The sequence below is a fragment of the Manis pentadactyla genome, chromosome 15 (assembly GCF_030020395.1).
Source record: "Manis pentadactyla isolate mManPen7 chromosome 15, mManPen7.hap1, whole genome shotgun sequence".
NCBI lineage: Eukaryota > Metazoa > Chordata > Mammalia > Pholidota > Manidae > Manis > Manis pentadactyla.
Window position 1 is genome coordinate 45,352,922 of NC_080033.1, and position 26,675 is coordinate 45,379,596.

The following is a 26,675-nucleotide window of genomic DNA, read 5'->3' on the forward strand; positions in this document are numbered from 1 at the left end:
ACAACTACAAACTATTTATTGTTAAAAGAACATATGGCATGTGAACAGTCCCCAGGAATGGGTTGTTTTAATTTGTCTGATTTCTCTCAGACTGTTCAAGTTCATTTGGACAATATCCACCATATCATAGATAAGTTTTCACAAATGCCTAAGGTGCCTAACTGGTTTTCTTGGTTTCACTGCAGATGGCTGGTAATTACAGATATGCTTTGGTTATGTAACTATACTCCTATTATGTTAATGTGTGTGTGCAATTTAAGTAGTAGCTTAAAACCTATACATGCTGAAGTTACTCTACAAGAAGATATATCAAAGAAATAATCAATCTTCCCATGTTTTCTTCCGCCTGCTACTTCTATAGCTTTTCTTCTTCCTTCCTAATTACAACCCTTAAATAGAATTCGTGCCTCATATCAAATTTACCGAGTATCATAATTCTTCCAAGTGGTAAAGATACCTCAAGACAAATGCTGGGCATAGAAGCCACAGGGCATAAATATGCAAAGAAGTAAAAAGCTAACTTTTTCAAACAATAAGGCTTCTCTCTCACTTACCAACTTCACATTTCCCTGTATGGCCCCGGAAGATGACTGGTTAGCCAGAGACGGGTAAGATTCCTCAAGGGAGGAACAACCTAAGACAGGCACAGTCGCAGGGGGGCCATCAGGTGAGAAATTGGGGATCAACAGAGGTGAGGCTTAGAACCTCACCCCCCCGTTCTGAGAGAAATCTTCTGCATACGTGGATGTTTTATTGCCCTGGTCTAGCTTGGATTAACACATAGTCTACAGGCACACACCTGATCATCTACATGTGCTCTCTTACAACACTAAACTATGTTTTCTACCTTTATCTTGTATCTACCTACCACTTCAGCATTTTATTAAAAATAATAATAATAAAGAGAGAAATGTGGTATCCACATATAAATCAATTATAAAAACCAAATGAGTATTCATATTTGAACTGACTGTTTATAGTTCATAATGCATGAGCAAAACCGAAAGTTTCTGTGATGACTGCCCTTGTACTGTTCACTATGTAACTTATTCATTATGTAAGAATTTGTTCTACATGTAAAAACTTGTTTGTTATGCCTCAGAAGATTGGAGACTGACAAAAATTAGGCTTGGGGTGGAATAATGATTGTGCATTGAGCATTGACTCCCCTATACAGAATTTTATTGTCGTTAACAACCATTTGATCAATAAATATGAGAGATGCCCTCACAAAAAAAAAAAAAAAAAAAAAAAAAGGACAGACTTCCAATGGTAAAATAAATTAGTAACCGGGATGTAATGTATAGCATAAGGAATATAGTCAAGATATTGTAACAGCCTGGTAGGGTGATAGCTGGAACCTAGAATTATGTATATAAATGTTCTACCACTGTGTTGTACACTTGAAACTCATGTAATGTAATACTGTGTGTCAACTACCCTTCAATAAAAAATAATTATTAAAAAAAAAAAAAAAAAAAAAAAAAAAAGATGTTCTGTCTTCCACCATGGTCAGTTCCTCTCATGCACACATGGCCCAAATCATTTCCCCCAGCTGCACAGAGCGGGCCTGTCTCCCGCTTCCTGAATTTCACTCACAAGCTCCAGAGAACGCAAGCAGCATGCTGTGGGCCAGGCAACAGCTTCAGGATCAGATGCATTGGGGTTCAAGCTGCAGCTCCATCATCTGCTGGCTGAACACTTAGATGTTCCCCTGGCTGACTTGATCAATTCCTACATCACCTCCTCAGAGAAGCCCTCCCTGACCAACCTGAGCTTAAGTTCTTTCCCCCACAACCCCTTTCTACCACATACCTGGTTTTAATTCCTTAAGAGCATTTACACTCCCTAAAATGTGTTTAGTTTCCTGGAGGGCATGTCCACTTTCTAACACATTCTTGCTTCCTTACCTGTTGATGAATGTATGGTCTCCCCACCCCCACCCCCCTGCTCCAGAGCACAGGCTCCTCCAGCTGCCTGGTCCATGGCTCGGTCCTCAGCTCCTGGCCCAGGTCGGGTGTGTGGCGCCTGCTCAGTACATGTCATGAACAATGACTGGCATGTGCCTCTTCTCTCGTGTCGTTTCCCTTAGCGTTTGGCTCAGGTCCTGCTCGGCACAGTTCTCAGTGCACCTGTGTGCACAGGATGAGGGGTGGATGACTTACTCGTAAAACTCTGCTGCTGGGGTGAACTTGTACTTGGAGTACTTGGTGTGGTTGCCCAGCACAGAGCCGTTGAGGAGCTTGGGGTCGGTGCAGTTCAGGCTGTTCCAGGCATGGCCACAGTCAGTCCAAGGCAGGTTGAAGGTGAAGGAGGAGAAGAGTAGTAGAGTGACCAGGTGATGATGACGTTGTAGTAGAAGCCAACGTAGATGGCAATGAGGATCACAGCACAGCCAACTCCTGGGTCAGGGACAGAGAGCTGTCAGGCAGAGGTCTCCCCAGGCCCAGCCCCAGAGCCACTTCTCCTGGGAAACTGGCTCTAACCAGTGGAAGACCCGATTCCTATGCCTCTCTTTTTCTGTAGCAGATTGTCAGAGCCCCAGCGGTATGCCCTAAGCACCCACCATCCCTTTGCCCTTTGGCCTGACTGCTCTCTTTTGCCACTGGATCCTCCTCTGTCCACTCATCAGGCAGGCCAGAAATGCCAGGATCTTAATGCCTCCAGGGAGAAGCCAGGCCAGGCATTGTAGTCGAAGTACCCAGCTCCCTTTACCTTTGGGCAGGATAACACTGAAGCATGTTAACCCCATGGGATTGAGTCCCTGGCCCATGGTAGAACTGGCCTGATGACACAGCCTTTATTGGCTGCCTCCCCTTCTCAGTCCCCTACTAGTCTTCCAGGGATCACCTCCCTTATGCTGAATCCTTGTCCCAGGACCTGCTTCTAGGGAGCCCCAAATCAGCACCCCCTGATCAGAATTTAGCCCTGTGTATTCTCTGGATCCTACTTTCAACCACCTGCTTCCTGAACATACTGGAAGCTCCTTTAGGGCTAGTTCTATGGCTTTTGCCTATAATAGACATTTTTTTGGCCTGTACGACATTGTTTTAAGGAAGTAGCCTTAAGCATTCTTAGCATATGAGGTTTAGGCCTGGCTAATCCCTCACTTCCTTGATCTAGCTGTAGGCACATGACTCAGGTCTGGCCAATCAGAGCTGTGCTTTCCCAAAGCTACAGTGATTGGTTGATAAATGGGCATATGACTAAATCAAACCAATCAGTCTTCTCTAGGACCTTTAATGAAGCTAGGATGATAAAGGTGTTTTTGTTTTGCTTTAGTGTTATTAAACTTGGTAGGATTTAATCTTGCTGTTGCTAATGACCAGCTTTGTTAGCACCTGAGAAGAATATGCCCGGGACTGAGGCTAACAGTGGAAAAAAAAAAAGGACTTGAGTTGGAGAGAGATTGAGAGTCCACATGACATTATTTAAGCACCTGAAACAAGTTACACCTGATCTCTTGGACTTTATTGAATCATAAACCAATAAGATCTTTTATAATAAAGCTGCTTTGATTAGGATTTCTGGAAGTTAAACTAAAAGAATCCTAATACTCATATTTTATAAGCCTCTTGTACCGGCCTGCATCTACTATAGGGCCGAGTGCATAGGAGGCACTCGGGAGACATGTGCCAGCTGAGCAGAGGCTCATAGGAGTCACACTGGCCCTCATTGTTGTCATCTGGGCCCAGTCTCTGACCAGCGTTTGGGAGACACTAATTCTTACTCCGTGCTCTTCTCACAGCTGTATAGGGGCCAAGAAATGGCAGTTGCCATGGCCACTTTCTCCAAATGCACTCTAAGTCTTGAACGCAAGCAGGTGTCATCTTATATCCTAGCCGTGAACAAGTAGCCCTGGCTGTTGTATTAAGGATTGCGAGGTAAGTTTCTGGCTGAGTCAATGGTCAGTAAATCATGTCTACCGTGGGAGCAAGAGGGGAGAGTAGTGGTATATATCCTGGGTACTTCTGAAACTTCTATAAGCATTTCCCCTAAAGGAAACAGACACCCTCTGGTCCCCCTCAGCTGCAGAGCCTGGGCTGGAACCCAAGTTTCCAGACTTTCTAGTCCAAAATTATTCCTGACACACCAACTGTTCTCCATGTAACTTTAAAGAGTGGACACACTTGGCCTTGCCGATGCCTGTGAATCCCACCAGAGGCTTGGTCTACCTCAGATCCCACCATTGGGGAAGATTCTCCAGGGCACCATGGAAGTCTTTTTGGACAACCTCTGGAGCCCCAAGACCCAAACTTTACCTTTGAAGAATGGGCAGATCTTCCACACCGTGGCGGCCCCTTCGCGGTTGTACTGGCCCAGAGCCAGCTCCATGTAGAACAAGGGCATTCCCGCGATGACAAGGAACAGTGTGTACGGGATCAGGAAGGCACCTGGAGGGCCCAGAGGCAGACTGTGACCCCCTAGACCCCTGCCCAGGCTTGGGCCTGCGCCTCAGAGTGCTCGGATCAGTGTCTGCTGGACCCTCAAGGGTCCTGGTTCATCTGCTCACTCGGCCACCTCCCAGGGTGTTTTGCGGTAGGTAAACAGAGTTACACAGAGCAATTAATACAAGTGATTGTAACAATAATAATAATAGCTGTAGTCGTAGCAATAATATACTATACTACACTATAATATGATATAATATAACAACAATAATGAGCTTCTGTGGTCATATTAGGGAAGTCTAGGCTAATCAAAACAAAATAGGCTTGTTCTGCAAGAATCCTGGCAGGATTCTCCCAGCCCACAGCAGTGCCATGAGGATCACGGGTGTAGGCTTTACCAAGTTTATTGAAGCACAGAACCTTTTCTTTCATGAATCATCACTTTGGGGAATGCCAATCTCCCCAAGAACTTCCTTTTATAGGTAAGAAATTTGAGAGCGGAGAAGGAGAGACAGAGCCCAAAGTTACATACGACAGAGTTTCTAATGCCGCTCATCTCTCTTTTACCTTGAGGTCACATGGGGCTTTCCCAAATATGATCTCACTGGAGCCTTCTTAGTCTCACAACAGCTCATAGACATAATCAGACAGGGCCATTATGTCACCGCAAGGGAAACTGAGGGCAGAGAAGGGAGTTGAATCCGTCCTGTTTGTACTGGCGGCGAGTGACAGTAGCAGGATTCGCATTCAGGTCTTCCAAACTATTGGGCTCAGCTTGTTACAGGTGACTGGAGATGAATCGATACTGGAGCAGGGAGGCCAGAGGCTCAAGCCCCTGACCAGGGAAGATGCCCACCCAGAACATCGCAGAAAATAGAGGGTCCCCTGGCAACGGGTGGCAACTACTCCCTGGGAGAATTCCTAATGGAATTACACACATCTGAGTTTCAGAGACAATTCTCAGTACACCCAGCAGCCCATGGTGAGCTTAGAGGGCTCTGCTGCCCCGAGGTGACTCACTGGGACATATGTTATGTCAGCCCAGGCTGCAAAGCAAAATGCCAGCTCCTTTTCCTGACGCAGCTGGAGGTGGCCAGGCCACATCCACACTCCTCCCACCACTGGCCTCTGGCTGAGATGCTGAGATGCCATAACCATGGAAACCAAACACTCTGGCCCACCCACAGCAGAAAGGTGCAGAAACCGGGAAATATTTAATGACTGTAATGTTAGGAATATAACATGTCCTACTCTGTTCCAGGCACTTTCCATGCAGTGTGTCAATTAATTCTCACAACAACCCTAAAATGTAAAGATTATTACTATGTCCATTTTACAGATGTGCAAAGTGAGGTTCCAAGCTAGCAGAGAACTATGGCAAAGTCACATGGCCCCCAGGGTTAAACTCACCCAGCTACTCAGACTGTCAGTCTCATTTTCTTCCCAGAGTATCTTCTCAGGCAGCCCAGGGCCTTTGGGACAAAGTATGAAGTGTCTGCAGCACTGGTGAGACGCAGTGCCTTCGGTAGCAGGAGACAGACCAGCAGGTGAGCCAGCCACAGGAAAGAAAACTCCTGGGAAGTGAGTACCTCCTCTGTATCAAGCAGGGCACTGGCCATGGGATGTCTGTGACCCCACTTACCCTACCCAGAAACTATGTGAGGTAGCAAGAGCTCTATCCATTTTTGAGAGGAAGACACTGAAGCTTAGAGAAACTCAGTGACTTGACCAAGCTTACCCAGTTGGCATATGACAGACCTGGGATTTGGGCCCAGGGTATGCCTGGCTGCAGAGCTCCAGAGCCATGCCCAACATATTCTGCAGATTCCAGACATTTCAGCTTTGATTAAGGACATAAGTCTGAACACAGTCTTGGGCGAGAGGGTGTTCTATAACTGGGCATCTGGGGTCTGCTGAACCACCTTGTCTGTTGGTCACAGGCTGGTCCAGTACTCAAGCCCCTGCCCCAGCCTGGACTCCTCTGGAAAGGCCACATGCCAACCTCTCTTCCACTCCTCATTTCTTGCTTTCGGTCCCCACCCTCATCCCTCTCCCACAGAGAGAGGACAGATCAGCCAACCAGTGCTCACAGTAACCGTCGTGGTGCTGATGATGGAAGTTGGTGGTGGTGGTGAAGGTAACAAGTACCATTTATTGAGTGTGTTATATGCCAAGCTATACACTGAGTTTATATGTAATTATTCATTTAAAAATATCCCCAAAAAGAGTGGGGCGGAAGATGGCGGCGTGAGTAGAGCAGCGGAAATCTCCTCCCAAAACAACATATATCTATGAAAATATAACAAAGACAACCCTTCCTAGAATAAAGACCAGAGGACACAGGACAATATCCACACCACATCCGCACCTGAGAGAACCCAGCGCCTCGCGAAGGGGGTAAGATACAAGCCCCGGCCCCGCGGGAGCCGAGCGCCCCTCTCCCCAGCTCCCGGCGGGAGAAGAGCAGGCAGAGCGGGAGGGAGACGGAGCCCAGGACTGCCGAACACCCAGCCCCAGCCATCCGGGACAGAGTGCAGGGCCCTCGATACTGGGAAAACAGGGCAGCAAGAACAGTGAGCAGGCACTGGAGGCTGGGCGACAGAGGACATAAGAAAAGCGCGCGACCATTTTTTTTTTTTGCTTTTTTGCTGCTTTGTTTTGGCGAGCGCTTTTTGGAAGTCTTAAAGGGACAGGGACCCCAATATTAGGGAAACAGGGCAGAAAGACCGGTGAGCAGAGGCCTGAGGCTGGCACCGGAGAATAAAGAAAAACGAACGACCACCTTTTTTTTTTTTAATTAAAAATTTTTTTTTTTTTTTATTAAAAAAATTTTTTTTTCTTGTTTTTTTTTGTGGTCGTTGTTTTGTTTTGGCGGGTGCTTTTTGGAAGTCTTAAAGGGGCAGGGCGGGCCACTTAATCCAGAGGTAGGGAATCCGGGATCTCTGGGCACCCTAACCCCTGGGCTGCAGGGAGCAGGGAGGCCCCTTACGGAGATAAATAGCCTCCCAGCAGCTCCTGCTCCAACGCGACTCCACCATTTTGGAGTAGCTGCCCGAGCCAGGCCACGCCCACAGCAACAGCGGAGATTAACTCCATAGCAGCCGGGCAGGAAGCAGAAACCCTGTCTGCGCGCAGCTGCACAGCACAAGCCACTAGAGGCCGCTGTTCTCCCAGGAGAGGAGGGCCACAAACCAACAAGAAAGGAAGTCCTTCCAGCCGTCACTCGTCCCAGTTCTGCAGACTATTCCTATCACCATGAAAAGGCAAAGCTACAGGCAGACAAAGATCACAGAGACAACACCAGAGAAGGAGACAGACCTAACCAGTCTTCCTGACAAAGAATTCAAAATAAGAATCATAAACATGCTGACAGAGATGCAGAGAAATACGCAAGAGAAATGGGATGAAGTCCGGAAAGAGATCACAGATGCCAGAAAGGAGATCGCAGAAATGAAACAAACTCTGGAAGGGTTTATAAGCAGAATGGATAGAATGCAAGAGGCCATTGATGGAATTGAAATCAGAGAACAGGAACGCATAGAAGCTGACATAGAGAGAGACAAAAGGATCTCCAGGAATGAAACAATATTAAGAGAACTGTGTGACCAATCCAAAAGGAACAATATCCGTATTATAGGGGTCCCAGAAGAAGAAGAGAGAGGCAAAGAGATGGAAAGTATCTTAGAAGAAATAATTGCTGAAAACTTCCCCACACTGGGGGAGGAAGTAATCAAACAGACCACGGAAATACACAGAACCCCCAACAGAAAGGATCCAAGAAGGGCAACACCAAGACACATAATAATTAAAATGGCAAAGATCAAGGACAAGGAAAGAGTGTTAAAGGCAGCTAGAGAGAAAAAGGTCACCTATAAAGGGAAACCCATCAGGCTAACGTCAGATTTCTCAACAGAAACCCTACAGGCCAGAAGAGAATGGCATGATATATTTAATACAATGAAACAGAAGGGCCTTGAACCAAGGATACTGTATCCAGCACGACTATCATTCAAATATGACGGTGGGATTAAACAATTCCCAGACAAACAAAAGCTGAGGGAATTTGCTTTCCACAAACCACCTCTACAGAACATCTTACAGGGACTGCTCTAGATGGGAGCACTCCTAGAAAGAGCACAGCACAAAACACCCAACATATGAAGAATCGAGGAGGAGGAACAAGAAGGGAGAGAAGAAAAGAATCTCCAGACAGTGTATATAACAGCTCAATAAGTGAGCTAAGTTAGGCAGTAAGATACTAAAGAGGCTAACCTTGAACCTTTGGTAACCACGAATTTAAAGCCTGCAATGGCAATAAGTACATATCTTTCAATAGTCACCCTAAATGTTAATGGGTTGAATGCACCAATCAAAAGACACAGAGTAACAGAATGGATAAAAAAGCAAGACCCATCTATATGCTGCTTACAAGAAACTCACCTCAAACCCAAAGACATGTACAGACTAAAAGTCAAGGGATGGAAAAACATATATCAAGCAAACAACAGTGAGAAGAAAGCAGGGGTTGCAGTACTAATATCAGACAAAATAGACTTCAAAACAAAGAAAGTAACAAGAGATAAAGAAGGACACTACATAATGATAAAGGGCTCAGTCAAACAAGAGGATATAACCATTCTAAATATATATGCACCCAACACAGGAGCACCAGCATATGTGAAACAAATACTAACAGAACTAAAGGGGGATATAGACTGCAATGCATTCATTCTAGGAGACTTCAACACACCACTCACCCCAAAGGATAGATCCACTGGGCAGAAAATAAGTAAGGACACGGAAGCACTGAACAACACAGTAGAGCAGATGGACCTAATAGACATCTATAGAACTCTACATCCAAAAGCAGCGGGATATACATTCTTCTCAAGTGCACATGGAACATTCTCCAGAATAGACCACATACTAGGCCACAAAAAGAGCCTCAGAAAATTCCAAAAGATTGAAATCCTACCAACCAACTTTTCAGACCACAAAGGCATAAAACTAGAAATAAACTGTACAAAGAAAGCAAAGAGGCTCACGAACACATGGAGGCTTAACAACACGCTCCTAAATAATCAATGGATCAATGACCAAATCAAAATGGAGATCCAGCAATATATGGAAACAAATGACAACAACAACACTAAGCCCCAACTTCTGTGGGACACAGCAAAAGCAGTCTTAAGAGGAAAGTATATAGCAATCCAAGCATATTTAAAAAAGGAAGAGCAATCCCAAATGAATGGTCTAATGTCACAATTATCGAAATTGGAAAAAGAAGAACAGATGAGGCCTAAGGTCAGCAGAAGGAGGGACATAATAAAGATCAGAGAAGAAATAAATAAAATTGAGAAGAATAAAACAATAGCAAAAATCAATGAAACCAAGAGCTGGTTCTTCGAGAAAATAAACAAAATAGATAAGCCTCTAGCCAGACTTATTAAGAAGAAAAGAGAGTCAACACAAATCAACAGTATCAGAAACGAGAAAGGAAAAATCACGACGGACCCCACGGAAATGCAAAGAATTATTGGAGAATACTATGAAAACCTATATGCTAACAAGCTGGGAAACCTAGGAGAAATGGACAACTTCCTAGAAAAATATAACCTTCCAAGATTGACCCAGGAAGAAACAGAAAATCTAAACAGACCAATTACCAGCAACGAAATTGAAGAGGTAATCAAAAAACTACCAAAGAACAAAACCCCCGGGCCAGATGGATTTACCTCGGAATTTTATCAGACATACAGGGAAGACATAATACCCATTCTCCTTACAGTTTTCCAAAAAATAGAGGAGGAGGGGATACTCCCAAACTCATTCTATGAAGCTAACATCACCCTAATACCAAAACCAGGCAAAGACCCCACCAAAAAAGAAAACTACAGACCAATATCCCTGATGAACGTAGATGCAAAAATACTCAACAAAATATTAGCAAACCGAATTCAAAAATACATCAAAAGGATCATACACCATGACCAAGTGGGATTCATTCCAGGGATGCAAGGATGGTACAACATTCGAAAGTCCATCAACATCATCCACCACATCAACAAAAAGAAAGACAAAAACCACATGATCATCTCCATAGATGCTGAAAAAGCATTTGACAAAGTTCAACATCCATTCATGTTAAAAACTCTCAGCAAAATGGGAATAGAGGGCAAGTACCTCAACATAATAAAGGCCATCTATGATAAACCCACAGCCAACATTATATTGAACAGTGAGAAGCTGAAAGCATTTCCTCTGAGATCGGGAACTAGACAGGGATGCCCACTCTCTCCACTGTTATTTAACATAGTACTGGAGGTCCTAGCCACGGCAATCAGACAAAATAAAGAAATACAAGGAATCCAGATTGGTAAAGAAGAAGTTAAACTGTCACTATTTGCAGATGACATGATACTGTACATAAAAAACCCTAAAGACTCCACCCCAAAACTACTAGAACTGATATCGGAATACAGCAAAGTTGCAGGATACAAAATCAACACACAGAAATCTGTGGCTTTCCTATATACTAACAATGAACCAACAGAAAGAGAAATCAGGAAAACAACTCCATTCACAATTGCATCAAAAAAAATAAAATACCTAGGAATAAACCTAACCAAAGAAGTGAAAGACTTATACTCTGAAAACTACAAGTCACTCTTAAGAGAAATTAAAGGGGACACTAACAGATGGAAACTCATCCCATGCTCGTGGCTAGGAAGAATTAATATCGTTAAAATGGCCATCCTGCCCAAAGCAATATACAGATTTGATGCAATCCCTATGAAACTACCAGCAACATTCTTCAATGAACTGGAACAAATAATTCAAAAATTCATATGGAAACACCAAAGACCCCGAATAGCCAAAGCAATCCTGAGAAAGAAGAATAAAGTAGGGGGGATCTCACTCCCCAATTTCAAGCTCTACTATAAAGCCATAGTAATCAAGACAATTTGGTACTGGCACAAGAACAGAGCCACAGACCAATGGAACAGACTAGAGAATCCAGACATTAACCCAGACATATATGGTCAATTAATATTTGATAAAGGAGCCATGGACATACAATGGCGAAATGACAGTCTCTTCAACAGGTGGTGCTGGCAAAACTGGACAGCTACATGTAGGAGAATGAAACTGGACCATTGTCTAACCCCATATACAAAAGTAAACTCAAAATGGATCAAAGACCTGAATGTAAGCCATGAAACCATTAAACTCTTGGAAGAAAACATAGGCGAAAACCTCTTAGACATAAACATGAGTGACCTCTTCTTGAACATATCTCCCCGGGCAAGGAAAACAACAGCAAAAATGAGTAAGTGGGACTATATTAAGCTGAAAAGCTTCTGTACAGCAAAAGACACCATCAATAGAACAAGAAGGATCCCTACAGTATGGGAGAATATATTTGAAAATGACACATCCGATAAAGGCTTGACGTCCAGAATATATAAGGAGCTCTCACGCCTCAACAAACAAAAAACAAATAACCCAATTAAAAAATGGGCAGAGGAACTGAACAGACAGTTCTCCAAAAAAGAAATACAGATGGCCAACAGACACATGAAAAGATGCTCCACATCGCTAATTATCAGAGAAATGCAAATTAAAACTACAATGAGGTATCACCTCACACCAGTAAGGATGGCTGCCATCCAAAAGACAAACAACAACAAATGTTGGCGAGGCTGTGGAGAAAGGGGAACCCTCCTACACTGCTGGTGGGAATGTAAGTTAGTTCAACCATTGTGGAAAGCAGTATGGAGGTACATCAAAATGCTCAAAACAGACTTACCATTTGACCCAGGAATTCCACTCCTAGGAATTTACCCTAAGAATGCAGCAATCAAGTTTGAGAAAGACAGATGCACCCCTATGTTTATTGCAGCACTATTTACAATAGCCAAGAATTGGAAGCAACCTAAATGTCCATCAATAGATGAATGGATAAAGAAGATGTGGTACATATACACAATGGAATACTACTCAGCTATAAGAAAAGGGCAAATCCAATCATTTGCAGCAACATGGATGGAGCTGGAGGGTATTATGCTCAGTGAAACAAGCCAAGCGGAGAAAGAGAAATACCAAATGATTTCACTTATCTGTGGAATATAAGAACAAAGGAAAAACTGAAGGAACAAAACAGCAGCAGAATCACAGAACTCAAGAATGGACTAACAGGTACCAAAGGGAAAGGGACTGGGGAGGATGGGTGGGTAGGGAGGGATAAGGGGGGGAGAAGTAGGGGGGTATTAAGATTAACATGCATGGGGGGGTAGGAGAAAAGGGAGGGCTGTACAACACAGAGAAGGCAAGTAGTGATTCTACAACATTTAGCTATGCTGATGGACAGTGACTGTAAAGGGGTTTATAGGGGAGACCTGGTATAGGGGAGAGCCTAGTAAACATAATATTCGTCATGTAAGTGTAGATTAGTGATAGCAAAAAAAAAAAAAAAAAAAAGGGCAGTTCCTGTGTGGTAACCTCCAACGAGTTCTACACAAGGGTATAAAGGGCATATAAAAGTGTAGGCAAAGGGTCTGTTTGTGTTTATACAGAGGATCAAAGCCTAATTGGGCTACCCCGAAAATGAACTAAGATACGATATGAAAAAGAACTTCCAACATCTGCACCCTCTGGAAGACTCATGCCAGAAGATGATCATCAAAAAACCCCAACAAAGATCCACGCACTGCTACAGCTGTAGATGCACTCATCCCACCAGTTCCTGGACCTGCCATGGGAATGAGGAAGGAGATATCTAAGCTGGCCTGTGCATATAGTAAAACAACAAAATTGGACTGGATCTATACTGTTGGAACTCAACCAAGAATTTGGAGAAGTGCAAATTGTAGCGCTCCAAAGTCTTACAACTACAAACTATTTATTGTTAAAAGAACATATGGCATGTGAACAGTCCCCAGGAATGGGTTGTTTTAATTTGTCTGATTTCTCTCAGACTGTTCAAGTTCATTTGGACAATATCCACCATATCATAGATAAGTTTTCACAAATGCCTAAGGTGCCTAACTGGTTTTCTTGGTTTCACTGCAGATGGCTGGTAATTACAGATATGCTTTGGTTATGTAACTATACTCCTATTATGTTAATGTGTGTGTGCAATTTAAGTAGTAGCTTAAAACGTATACATGCTGAAGTTACTCTACAAGAAGATATATCAAAGAAATAATCAATCTTCCCAAGTTTTCTTCCGCCTGCTACTTCTATAGCTTTTCTTCTTCCTTCCTAATTACAACCCTTAAATAGAATTCGTGCCTCATATCAAATTTACCGAGTATCATAATTCTTCCAAGTGGTAAAGATACCTCAAGACAAATGCTGGGCATAGAAGCCACAGGGCATAAATATGCAAAGAAGTAAAAAGCTAACTTTTTCAAACAATAAGGCTTCTCTCTCACTTACCAACTTCTCATTTCCCTGTATGGCCCCGGAAGATGACTGGTTAGCCAGAGACGGGTAAGATTCCTCAAGGGAGGAACAACCTAAGACAGGCACAGTCGCAGGGGGGCCATCAGGTGAGAAATTGGGGATCAACAGAGGTGAGGCTTAGAACCTCACCCCCCCGTTCTGAGAGAAATCTTCTGCATACGTGGATGTTTTATTGCCCTGGTCTAGCTTGGATTAACACATAGTCTACAGGCACACACCTGATCATCTACATGTGCTCTCTTACAACACTAAACTATGTTTTCTACCTTTATCTTGTATCTACCTACCACTTCAGCATTTTATTAAAAATAATAATAATAAAGAGAGAAATGTGGTATCCACATATAAATCAAGTATAAAAACCAAATGAGTATTCATATTTGAACTGACTGTTTATAGTTCATAATGCATGAGCAAAACCGAAAGTTTCTGTGATGACTGCCCTTGTACTGTTCACTATGTAACTTATTCATTATGTAAGAATTTGTTCTACATGTAAAAACTTGTTTGTTATGCCTCAGAAGATTGGAGACTGACAAAAATTAGGCTTGGGGTGGAATAATGATTGTGCATTGAGCATTGACTCCCCTATACAGAATTTTATTGTCATTAACAACCATTTGATCAATAAATATGAGAGATGCCCTCACAAAAAAAAAAAAAAAAAAGGACAGACTTCCAATGGTAAAATAAATTAGTAACCGGGATGTAAGGTATAGCATAAGGAATATAGTCAAGATATTGTAACAGCCTGGTAGGGTGATAGCTGGAACCTAGAATTATGTATATAAATGTTCTACCACTGTGTTGTACACTTGAAACTCATGTAATGTAATACTGTGTGTCAACTACCCTTCAATAAAAAATAATTATTAAAAAAAAAAAAAAAAAAAAAAAAAAAAAAATATCCCCAATATTTTTTTAGCTCACCACTGATCCCATTTAACAGGTGAGGAAACTGAGGCTTAGAAAGATCATCTTCTTTCCAAATTAGTAAGTATGCTGTTTGGCTGCAAACCTGGATCTATCTGAGCCCCTCTCTACCTTGTGGCCACTTGATACTGCCCTTGGGGGCCTGGTGCCAGGAAGTAGGGGAAATAGATGTATTCAACTGTTTACTAGGCCTGAAGACTGAAGTCAGCGGCCGCAGGGACAATGGGGAAGGAAACAGCCAGCAGTCACGGCTCAGATCTTGGCACTAAGGTTTGCCGCTGGCTACTCGATGGTCTTTTCTACAATGAAGGGAAAGAGCAAAGTGGGCCAGTTAACGAGGCGTCTCAGTTTGGCCAGTTTTCTTAACTCTAAGCCTCTCGTAGCACTGCCAACAGGTAGGTATACTGCCCAGCTGGAGATTCATTTCCTCTTGTGCTGGCTGGTAGCCCCAGCAATGGGAGCAAAAGAGGGAAGGTGATGGGTCTGCGTAAGCCAAGCCTCTTCTCTAGGAGCGTGTTTGATTGGGCCAGCCAAAGCTTCAAGTGGAAACAGCCCGAGACATTCAAGAATGATGGAAGGGCTGAGTACGAATGAAAACTGCAACTGCCCTGTGGCCAGTGGCTTATTCTAAGGGAACACCACCCAGCTAGCTGGCCCAAACCCCCTTGAATAAAGATCTGGACAAAGTCAGGGTAGAGCTGAAGAGTTAGAAAGGGGTGATTGAGGTCTGCTGAGGATGCTTTTCGAGAAACAGCCCTGCACAGGGTTGTTCTAGAAACAGCCCTGCAACCGAGGCTGGGTTGCAAACTTCCTAGAAGTGGCTGCCCTGCAAGGGCCATAACTGCCACATTCACGCAGTCCCACTACATCTCCCCGTTGGGTGGTGCCAGTGGCAGCCAGCCTCATACAGGGCCTGAGAACAGCCCAGGATGCTGTCGTGAGTCTGGAATGCTCTGGTTATGCAAGGGCTGGACTCAGGGGCAGACCTTGAGAAACACAGGCATATACCTCCTGAGGGTCTCAGCTCTGGGCATTTTCAGCATATTCAAACACATATGGAAACTCACACACACATATATTACTCATGTGAAGATACACACATATTTCTGCACCTTGACACACTCACACAAACACACCAGGAAAATAATTGTCAATTGTGAAAGGGGCTCTAAAATGTGGCCTTTGGATTAGTTTAGGAAGGAAAACATCTGTCCCATCACCTCTAGCCCAATGCACACTGCCTGACACCCCACCATTAGAGAGGAATCCTACTGGTCACCCAGGGATTCTGGAATCCTCTGTACCAATGCCAAGTCCTCTGGAAAGGAAGCCCAGTGATCACCAAGTTTCAAGTGGGATGCACAGGAACAGCCCCCAGGCAGATGAGGAGGAACTCGAGAAAGGAAAGGGAAAGCCTGTAGGGGCCTCAGCAAGAGGTGGTAAGGCCCAGGCCTCCTGGGCAGCGGAGGGAGTGTGCTCAGGGAGGGGCCACACAAAGGACAGGAGGGCCCCCTGAGGCCTGTATGGGCCAGCTTACCAGCCTGCGGGAGGCAGGATTCCTCACACTGAATTCTGGCCTCACCCTGCTGCAGTAAGATGCCCAAACCCCACAGCACTGTGCCTTCGGTGGCTTTAGCTCAGCAGTGGATTGTCACTGCCCGTGGCTTTCACCAGACATCCTCGGAAACCTTGGTCATTGCCCAGGGTAGCCAGATGGTCTCTCCCTGCCAAACATCCCAAGGGCATAATGACAACAGGGTGCAGGGAGTAGGAGACAGGGCTGCCCCAGTAGGCCCACGGCACGCTCGTGGGGCCAGGGTGAGATCACGAGGAGTCTTCCCTGCATGTGTTTCCATAGTTAAGGGGACAAATCAGCCCACAACTGTTAGATCAAACCTTTTCTATCCCCTACCATGCCGACTAGACCTTCATGATGGTTCTATTATAAAATTTGAATTTGGAACCCTCAGCTCCTGGAGCTCTGCACTGGAATATGGTGCAATGCAGGGAGCCCCGTTTGCTCCATACCCCACTTCTGCTCCACTTCCATCTCCAACCAGCGACTGTGAGGCCTTTTGCACACACATGTGGACTCTTGCCTACAAGTGTAAGCTGCGTCCGCGGCCCCTGCAGACGATGTGTCCCAGAGCACGCCCCCGGGCTGGGGCTGTGAAAACCTGCAGCATGGTCCCAGTTACAGAGGAAGGAGTCAGGTGAGGGGCCCAGGCAGATGTGGAGGGTCCGGGGGGTTTGCACAGGGAATCCCAGAGTCTAGGTACTGGAGCGTGGCGGGTGGGAGGCAGAGTTCAGGGCAGGCAGGCCCTAGTGAGAAGGGGAGGAAGGCGGAGGAGGGTCCCCAAAGCACAGAGCCCAGGGCAGACCCCTGTGACATAAGAAATACATGTATTTGGCCTCTGTTCTGGGTTCCTGACACAGAACTCCCAAAAACCCTTATAAGTTCCTGTGTGGGGGTGACAGGAAGATCGTACCCAGAGCTCCTAAATCCCTTGGAATGTTCTGGGTGATAGATGTGGCTTTTGTTCTAATGACATGATTTCTGGTGGGCTCCTGGATGGGGGCTGGTCACCAGAAAGGCCAAACCATAATTAGAAGCTTGGAGTTTTCAGCCCCAGCCCTACCTTCTAGGGAGGGGAGAGGGGCTGGAGATTAAATTAATATTGAGCACACCTCCACAGAACCCCCCGAACTACAGAGTTTGAACACTTACAAATTGGCAAACACATCCATGTGCCAGAGGTTGATGCACCCCAGCTCCATGGGGACAGAGGTGCCTGCACTTGGGACCCTCCCAGACCTTGCCCCACAAGCCTCTTCATCTGCGTCCTTTATCAAAGCCTTTGCAGGAAACGGACTGTGTGAGTGCTGCCCTGCATCCCATGAACTGTTAGAGCAAAGTACTGAGCTGGAAGAGGGAGTCGTGTGAACCCCTGGTTTATAGTCAGTCAGAAGCAAGTGAAAACTTGGGCCTTGTAACTGGTGTCTTTTGTGGGACTGAGTCCCTAGACTGTGGTGTCTGTCTGCCCTGACTCCAGGTAGATGGTGTCCAGCACTGAACGAAGGACTGCTGGCATCTAGAGAGGTGGGCGATTGGTTGGTATGGAGACCCTTACATTTGGTGTCAGAAGAGTGTAAGTATGTGGAAAGCAGAATTTATTCCTTCTACTTCCTTCCCTGGATCTAGAGACAGTCCTACCCCAGCCCCCCTTGGGACCTTGAGTAAATGTGACTTCTCTGAGCTTTAGTTCCCTCTTTGTAAGTAGGGACAGAAAGAGCTGTGTCCCTGGTTTGCTGTGATAGGCAGAGGTAACCGAGGCAAAGTACCTGGCATCCCACAGGTGCTCTGTGAATGAGAATCATGTTGTGCTATCACACAGAAGAGCAGATGGGATGCTCTTTTGTAAACAGGAAACAGCAAGTTGAGGATTGCCCTGTGGTTGAGGTCAGCCGGGTCCTTGGCGGGCACAGCCATGACCACCTGCTAGAGGCTCCCCGGCGCAGAAGGGCCTGACGCAGTCCCTCGGGCCCCTCGTGGCCCTAATCTCTTTTTAGGTGAGGCTGGCTACTCACCCTTGTGTCCAAACAAGAGTGACACCCATGAGCAAGAGCAGGGTCCAGATCCCCCAGGGCCACTGCCAGCCCCATGACCAAAAGGGCTCCCCGCAGAGCTGCCCAGAACCCCTTCAGGAGTGGACCGTCCACCAAACTGCTGGGACAGCTCAGCCTTCAGGTGTCAGCCCTTTGGGAGCTGCCGCGGCAATGGAGAACCACCTCGCCCAGGCCACATCCCCTTCCCAGGCCGGCTGGCATCCATGATCAGTCAACATCGGGGTATACAGGTCTGGCCCCCTCACCTCAGGTCAGGACAAGTCAAGAGGGCCAAACCTCAGGAAAGCTTCAGAGGCGCCCACGGTGAGCTGAGGCTTTGCTGAACCTGCCAGCCACCCTCTCCATCTGGCCAGGGCTTCCTCCCCTTCCCCAAAGCCCTGTCCTTGCAGCCTCCACCCACTGCCTTCGTTCTGTCCCTCAGCCACGGAGCACAACACAAACCAGCCCCTTCCCTTTGTGCCCTGGGTGTCGTTGCCAGTTAAACGGCCGGCCTCCCTTGGCCATTATTTAGGAAAGCACTCCAGTTCCCATAATAAACCAAGTCCAGATCATTCCAGTTTGTCATCACAGAGAGACTTCTGCCCAGGGGACAGTTGCTGAGCCACATGGTACCAACCCATGTCGCCTCCTTCCCCAAACCGATCTTCTCCTTGGGACCCTCAGTGACCACAGGCAGGGGCCCTGTCACCTCAGCCCAGGTAAAGTCCTGCCCCGCTCCCCTCCCTCCCTCGCTTTACCAGGGCTGGACAGGAGCAGCCACAGAAGCCTGTGCAGCAGCTCCTGCGGCTCCAGAAGGGATTCTACACAGATTGAAGAGCGGGCTTTTTTTGGCTCCATTAAGGGGTCACCCCCTCACCTTCACCTTAGAGGTCCTTCCAGCTGGCCTCTGGGCCTTAGCTCTGAGACCAGGGGACAGTCCCAGCGAGGAAACACCCCCACTCCCCTGGCAGATTAAACCCCACTCTTCTAAGAAGGGCAGTGGGGGTGGAATTCAGGGGAATTCGTGTCGGAGCTCCCCCTCCGCATGGGGCAGTTCTACCTCTGCTGGCAACTTTGCAGGATCTGGACTTGATTTTTATTAATGAAGCTGGAGCTTTCCACAGAGCGCTTTGAAGGTTCTGGTTTCCCATGTCCATCCTGGTCTCTTTAAAGGTAACAAATTAGAGGGTGTCTGGGGGTGATCGAAACTCCACTATAGAGGAAAATAAAACATGAGAAGAACAGAGTAGAACCTCACCTCCCTCACTTAGGATGCAATACTTCCAAAACTAGAATCCAAAATGACATTAACTTTTAGGATCTACAATAGACTATGAACTCCCTAAAGGCACAGATTGCCTTTTGCTCATCTCTGTGTTCCTGGCATATGATGGACATTTAGTAAATATTTTTGGTTAAATAAATGTATCCCAGCATGACTCACATGGAGAATGCTGCTAATGAAAGCCCCAGGGCCTTTCCCGCCTTGCTGGGGCCTAATCCTCACTTGGGAAGTTGGGTTTGGCACTGCAGGGCAGTGTGTTAACGTTCATCCCTATGAAGTCCCATCTTGTTGGAAATAGTCTCTCTAGATTTTTTTAGCCAGCTCAGAGCAATGGACCAAATCATGCTGGTGACCCAGGTCTCAGCTTCAGCCCCAGAAGAGCACCTCATTCCTGCAAACATGTCAGCTGGAGGGCCACACCAGCGGGCTGGCTCATGGGCACCTGAGCTAAAGAATCAGAATGAGCTTGGCAAGCTCAGGCTGTAGGCAGTGCCCTGCAGGCAGGCTGGATGGGAAGGCATGGAGTTTGCAAAGTCCTGCCCCCTGTACCAGCCTTAAGTACCCCAGACATTTGCACCAAGAGGTTCCCAAAAAGCTGTGCATACTTGAGACCCTCAGCTTATGCAGGGAGAGAACCCTATTCATGACCCAAACCGTATCTCATAGGACCTTCATGGGATCCCATGCAAGAACGCTGATCCCCATTTTCCAGGAGAGGAAGCTGCAGTGCAATAAGGTTTCACTGCCAGAATATGGAGCAAAGCCCAGACCTTGAGTCTTAATTCCCTAGGCCTTATTTCCCTTTTTTCGCATCATCAATTTCCTCTTAGAACCAATTCTGCACCCTCCAAAATCAGGGCTGCGCCCTACTGCCAGATCTAGCCTGTTTGAACATGATGCTCAAAATAATTGAACAATAAGAACAGTAGTAACAGCTCATTTATTGAGCCCCTCCTATGTGCCAGATATTGGAGTGCTTTGCACACATCACTGCTAACATCAGGAAGGTACAGTTATTCTCCTTTTCTGAACAAGGAAACTGAGGCCCAGAGGGGATGTGTGACTTGTCTAAGGCTATATTTCAGATTCAGATTCAAATCTGGGTCTGTCTGAACCTAAAGGCCATGTCTCTGATAACACAGGACGTGTATCAAACAGAAGCAGCCATTTGCAAAGGATAACAAACAGTGGCCTCCTCCCTGACCGGGACGCAGACGTGGGGACCAGTCGATCTGCCCTTTCCTACCCGGGCCCCATCACAGGCCAGGCCCAAGAGCACAGTGGCAGAGGGAGAATCTAGCACCCTGGAAACTGCCCCAAGGCCTGGCACTGTCTCCTTGTGTGAGAAGGTTCTGAACAAAGCCCAGGAACTTCCCAGACTGGCTTTCCGCACCAGAAGCCTCCTGTACCCATGCATCCCAGTGGCTGGCCTTTGGAAGATGTTCCAAAAAGTTGATCTTTCCCAGTAATTCCTTTAAAAAATCTTAGCCAGGGGCCTATACTATTGGCACCTTTATCATTTCAATACCTCTTCCAGTCTGGGCCAGCACGAATAGCCAGACTTGGAGGGTACTGTATGTGGGTAAAATTGTAATATTCCAGAATCTCTCTCCTGCCTTTAGTGCATCTACATATAAACAGGTGCTCCTAAGGGCTGGAGAGCAGTAGTTCATCTCCATATCAGTGGGTGATTACCTGGGTGACTGAGGGCTTAGTAGAACCTTAGAAGCTTGGGGGCGGGGGGTGTGTGTCTTGCTTGCTTCACCCGGAGCAAGAGACAGCTCCCGGACCGCAGTTTGTAAGCAATAAACGGGTTTTAAACTTCATTTCTCCCTTTAACTGATTTCAGTTTTAGAGGAATTTTGCCCCAGGATTTCTTCTCCCCAGAGTTACACCATGTGAGTACCGACACCAGAAGAGCACACAGGCTGTTAAATAACAGAGCGGGTGAGACCCGGCTGGGGCACAGCACTGAGCCAGGTCATTGGAGGAGGATGGGGGTCATCAAAGCTCACCTCCAGCTGCAGAGGGGCACGTGGGGTCCGAGAGGAGCTGGATTATGCCCAGGGTAACAGAACTGGGATTCAAACTTGGGTCTTCTGGTTGCTGCCATGGTTACAGGAGGCCCACCTGCCAAACAGCTTGCCCATCTCAAGGGACTTTAGAATTACTGGATAAGAATTGATCCACAAGGAGAAGCCAAGACCCAAGTGCCTTTGAATGTGAGCCTGACAGTTGTGAAATGAAGCCCAGAAGGGGCCCACTGAGCTCCCTCAGAGGGGCAAGAGTCAGTTAGAAAAGGAGCTGCCTCAGACTCTGAGATGGGGGCTGCTCTGCTCTCTCGTGCCAACCATGGACATCCTAGCCAGAAATGGAAACTCACTGGTATAACTTCCCCACTCCTTAGCCTGGCATTCAAGGTGCCCACAGCGCGGCCCCACTCTGCCGCTCCCTCTCCGGCTTGCCCTTCAGCCAGCCTGTGCTCCCAGTCTCTGAGATGATCCCACATGCCTTCTTGCACAAGAATACTTCTTCCCTTCCGGAGGCTTGTCCAGGCCCCTCCCATCCTGAGGGGCTGAGGTCCCACCACAGTCCACCTCCTCAAATCTTTCCTAAGCAGCTCCCTCCTCAGGCCTTGGGAGCACCTGTCACCTCTTCTGTCCACTTCACACATTGTCATAGTGATGTTCTAAAAGGCAGCAACTCCCTTTGCTGAGGCCATCCTCCACGCCAGGCTCTCCACACCGAGCATGGGGGGCTCAGTCCTCACAACACCCTCTGAGTTGAACACCATTATTTCCACTTGATAGATGAGAAAACAGGCTTGGAGAGTTGCCCAAAGTCACACAGCCAAAAGTTGGAACCCAGGACTCCACAGCCAACGCTCCTAATCTCCAGACTGCCAGCTGTGCACATTCACAGGGTTTCTGCTGTCCCTGGATAGGCGTTAGGCCTTCGAGGGTTTGGACCATTCCATTGATATATTCTCTCAGCAGAAGTTTGGTGGATACTTTCTACCGTATTCCTAGCATCTAGGCCTTATCTTGGGCATGAGAAAAACAAGGATGAAAAAACTACAGTCTCTGCTCTCAATGTGCCCCAGTCTGTTTGGGAGACAGACCCACAAAGAGACCAATGGCCAAACAGGTCAGGATGGGTGATGGGCAGGGCTAGTGAGCCTAGAGGAGGGAGCTCCCTGCCAACTTCACCTAAAAATTGGAACCTGTGATAAGTCTGTGGTCTGTGCCCAAAATGTGTCACCTTGCATACAGCAGGCGCTCTCGGTCGGTGGCAATGGCCAGGTGAACACTCAGTGTCAGTGAAAGCCCAAGAACCTCCATCTGGCCCATGTGTCCGCTTGGCCGTTCAGGTGCTTTTAGTTTCAACAAACACTTGCAACAGTGGAAATGACATGTAGTGGTGTGACAAAAGTTTAGATGACTAAAGGTCCTGGCAGGCAGACATGGTGGTTCGCACATCTAGGTGATCCCTGCAGAGCCTAGCATTGTTCCTCAAGAGGAACCCAACAAATATTGCAGATTAATGCTAGAACCTCCCGCTGTCTAGGGACATGAAGTCTCAGACAGTCACCGAGGACATGCTGGATGGCCTCTCAGTCTGTCTTTCAATTTTCAACTCTCTGCTTTTAAAAAATACATCACATTTGCATTTGCTCCCTCCTCGGGTCCAAAGGACCAGAATTTTCAACCTGCCCAGAAACTTTTGAGGAGCTGCAGCAGCCAAACCCCAAAGAATTTTACCTTCACATCATTTGTCTCCCATTTTTCATCCACAGTACACATGGAAGCCAACAGCTGTCCCAGGCGCCATGGGACAGATCATAAGCTTTCTCTCTGCCCAGCTCCAAACTCTCAACCTGCCTCCCTTTGACCCCTTGGGGTCCTGAACCAGAGCCACTGCCAGGCAGGATGGCCCAGTGTAGAGAAAGAGGTTTTCCTTTTCCTGGGTCATCTCCCAAAGCTCTCTGCAGAGCACTCCCGAGTTTGTCCCAGCAAAGGGGACAGGATTGGGGTGGTTTGGGCACCCCAGGGGCAAAGGTCTTCTGGAGGTATCCTGCCCCCTGGGCTCTGGCCCCTGATGGGCTGTAGCTGATCTCCAGGCTCTCATCCCAGGCGGGTGATCTGTCACCCAGTAGGGGGAAGGGGACAGAGCTCGGCTACTCCACTAGAGTCTTCTCCAGGCCCTACTCCCACTCCACCCTGCAGTGTGGCCAGGACCCCAGGAGGAAGAGGCTTCATCCCTGTCACCCAGGCCTCCTGCCCCAAGTGTCAGGCCAGCTCTTGGTACCAAGTGATGCAACCCCATCTCGGCTGTGCACTCTGGTCCCTCCAGCAAAACAAGAAAAAACCTGGGAGTTCTCTCTGACATTAGCTTCTCTTTGTACATCTCTACTTGAGTCTCTTTCCCCAAGAGTGCAGTGCCTCCAAAGTCCTCTATCTCCTTGTGGCCCCAGGGCCCCAGCCTCAAGGCTCAGCATGCTAGATTTAGGGTCACCATGTGTCTGGTTGTCACATCCTGTGCATTTCTGGTGCCCCTTCAAGACTCTTCAAATATCCACCTCCCTTCCCACAGACCATCAAAAAGTTCAGAGTTTCTCACCCAACGTGGTGCCCCGAATTCTGTCCTTCTTGCCATGTGCCTAGCACTGTCCAATGTCATGCCTCCATTTCCCTTTTCCAATGGGGATTCCAGTCCTTTCTCCTGGAGCCCTGTCCTGCCCCTTCCCATGCTGCTGACTTGCCTGTGTGCTTCCTGTTTCCCTCCACCACTGCGGACAGGTACCCTCCCAAGTCCAACACCCCAGGCCATCAAGGAGCTCACCGCCGCCGTTCTTGTAGCAGAGGTAGGGGAAGCGCCACACATTGGCCAAGTCCACCGCGAAGCCCATCACAGACAGCAGAAAGTCTATCTTCTTGCCCCAGGTCTCCCGGGGGCGCTCATCGCCGCTGCGGGACGCCAGGAGGCACTGGACGCCGTTGCGCTCTTTTACCACCAACAGGTCAGCTCCTTTGCGCGCCGACGGGTACAGCTCGGGACCGGGGTCCTCCCCGCTGTTCTCTGGCTGCACCTGCGGGTTCATCCGCTCCAGAAGCATGGGTGCGGCTGGAGAGAGGGACGTCAACGGTACTGGGAGCTGGCCGAGGCACTACTTGGATAAAAGGAGATGTGGTGACTGGACCATCCGCCCTGCCTGCACCCCCGGAACTCTCCGGGGAGCGCCGGAGATACAGGGCTAGAGCGCGCTGAGCGGACGCGGGGCTCCCGGAAAAGCGCGCGTCTGTTGGAAAAATTTGGAAACAGAGGTAGTGGCGAGCCGGACTGAGACGGAACTTAGAGGAGGAGACCTCCCCTGCCGCCCTGTGCATCTGGCTTGAGACCCCGCAGAGCTTCTCTCATTCGCGCACTCCCTCTCGCCCCCAAACGGCGGGGTTTGGACACGCTGCGCCTCTGTTTCCCAGGGCGGTGACCCTGCCGGGTGTAGCTTGCTGTCCACTCCCCCCAGCTCGGGTCTGCGCCATCTCCCGGAGCCCCAGGAGCCTTCCCGGACGCGTACACTCCTGCACTTCAAACTCACTGGCACTGGAGCTCCGCGCGACTCAGCCCGGGCTTCCCCCGCGCACCTAGCCAGGTCCCCCGCGCAGGGCACACTCACGTGTTGGGCAGCGACGGGATCGTGGGTGCCTGGTGCCCGGCCTGTCCGGGACCCGCCTCGCCTCCGGCCGCTGTGGGGCGCGGGTTGGGGCTGGGCTCCGCCGCGTGGCGCTCGGGTGCTGCGGGAGGAGCGCTGGAGGCGCGGGGCGGCCGGCGGGCGCGGGCTGGCTGGTTCTGCCGCTCGGGGCGGGGGCCGGGCTGGTAATGTAGCCTGCGCCCCAGGTAACGCGCCGATTGCATTAACCCAGCGCCGGGCCCTCTCTGTCTGGAGCCTGTTAACACTAATGGAGACTGACAGCGCGGCCGGGGCTGGACGGGGGCGGGGCGCGGCGCGGGCTCGGGGGGCGGCGGGAGCCCCGCTCCCGGCGATTCTCGGGTCCCGGGCGCCCAGTCCCTTTCCAGCACGCACCGCGGCACTGGACGCAGCTCCCGGGGGCAGCAGGCTCTGACCTCCCACCCCGGGAAGAGAGCGAGACGCCCAGAACTAGGTCGGAGTCGTGTCTGAGAAGGGACTGGGAAGCCGCGGGATTGCAAATGATCCGCTTCAGGACCAGTCTGTCACCGAGGCAAGCCACTTAAACTATTCTGCCAGAGTTCCACATCAACAAAACGGGAATGTTCTGCTCAGTGCCTACGACGGCAACCGATGCTGGCAGGCCATTGGGGCGGGTTTTGTTTGGCTGGCTTGGCGGTGAAAGGTCACCACCCAGGGCTTATTTCAAGGCGGAGAACTGCTGTTCATTCATTCATTCATTCATTCACCCCTTCAGGCATTTATGCCAAGCACTATTCTAGGCTCTTGGGATACATTAGTTGACAACTTAAAAATTCCGGACATGATAGTTTACATTTGGGAGAGGGAGAGACTGAGGAAAACAAGAAACATCATAAATCAATACATTATAGGGTATGTAGAAGGGTGATATGTGCTTTGGGGAAAATGGAGCAGCGAAAGGCAAGGGGAGTGCCATGTGGGGAGAGGATGGGGTTGCCGTGTGGTCAGAGAATTGGGGGAAGTGGCATTGAAGCAAATAAAGGAGCAAGCCATTTGGGTCTGGTAGTCATTCACTTCATTCACCCATGTAGTTGTTGGTTAATTGCTTCCTTTTCATCAAACAGATGCTGATCACCTGCTGTATGCCTGAGCTTGGCTGGCTATGGAGCTAGTTCCCCGCCATCTCCGGGCTAACAGTACAGGGTGTGGCGGGTCAGTCACCACCCACTGTGGTCAGGACTGGCTGTGACTGCAGGGTGCAGAAACTGGGCAGAGCTGAATCAGCAAGTAAGGGGGTGGGCGTGGTGATCCAAGAAGGCTAAAC

General features: G+C 48.1%; 1 pseudogene; it reads right to left on the reverse strand.

Annotated features, from left to right (window-relative positions):
• Positions 1-1,954: 1,954 nt before the first annotated feature.
• LOC130680983 (sodium-dependent noradrenaline transporter-like) lies at positions 1,955-25,614 on the reverse strand (annotated as a pseudogene).
• Positions 25,615-26,675: the final 1,061 nt, after the last annotated feature.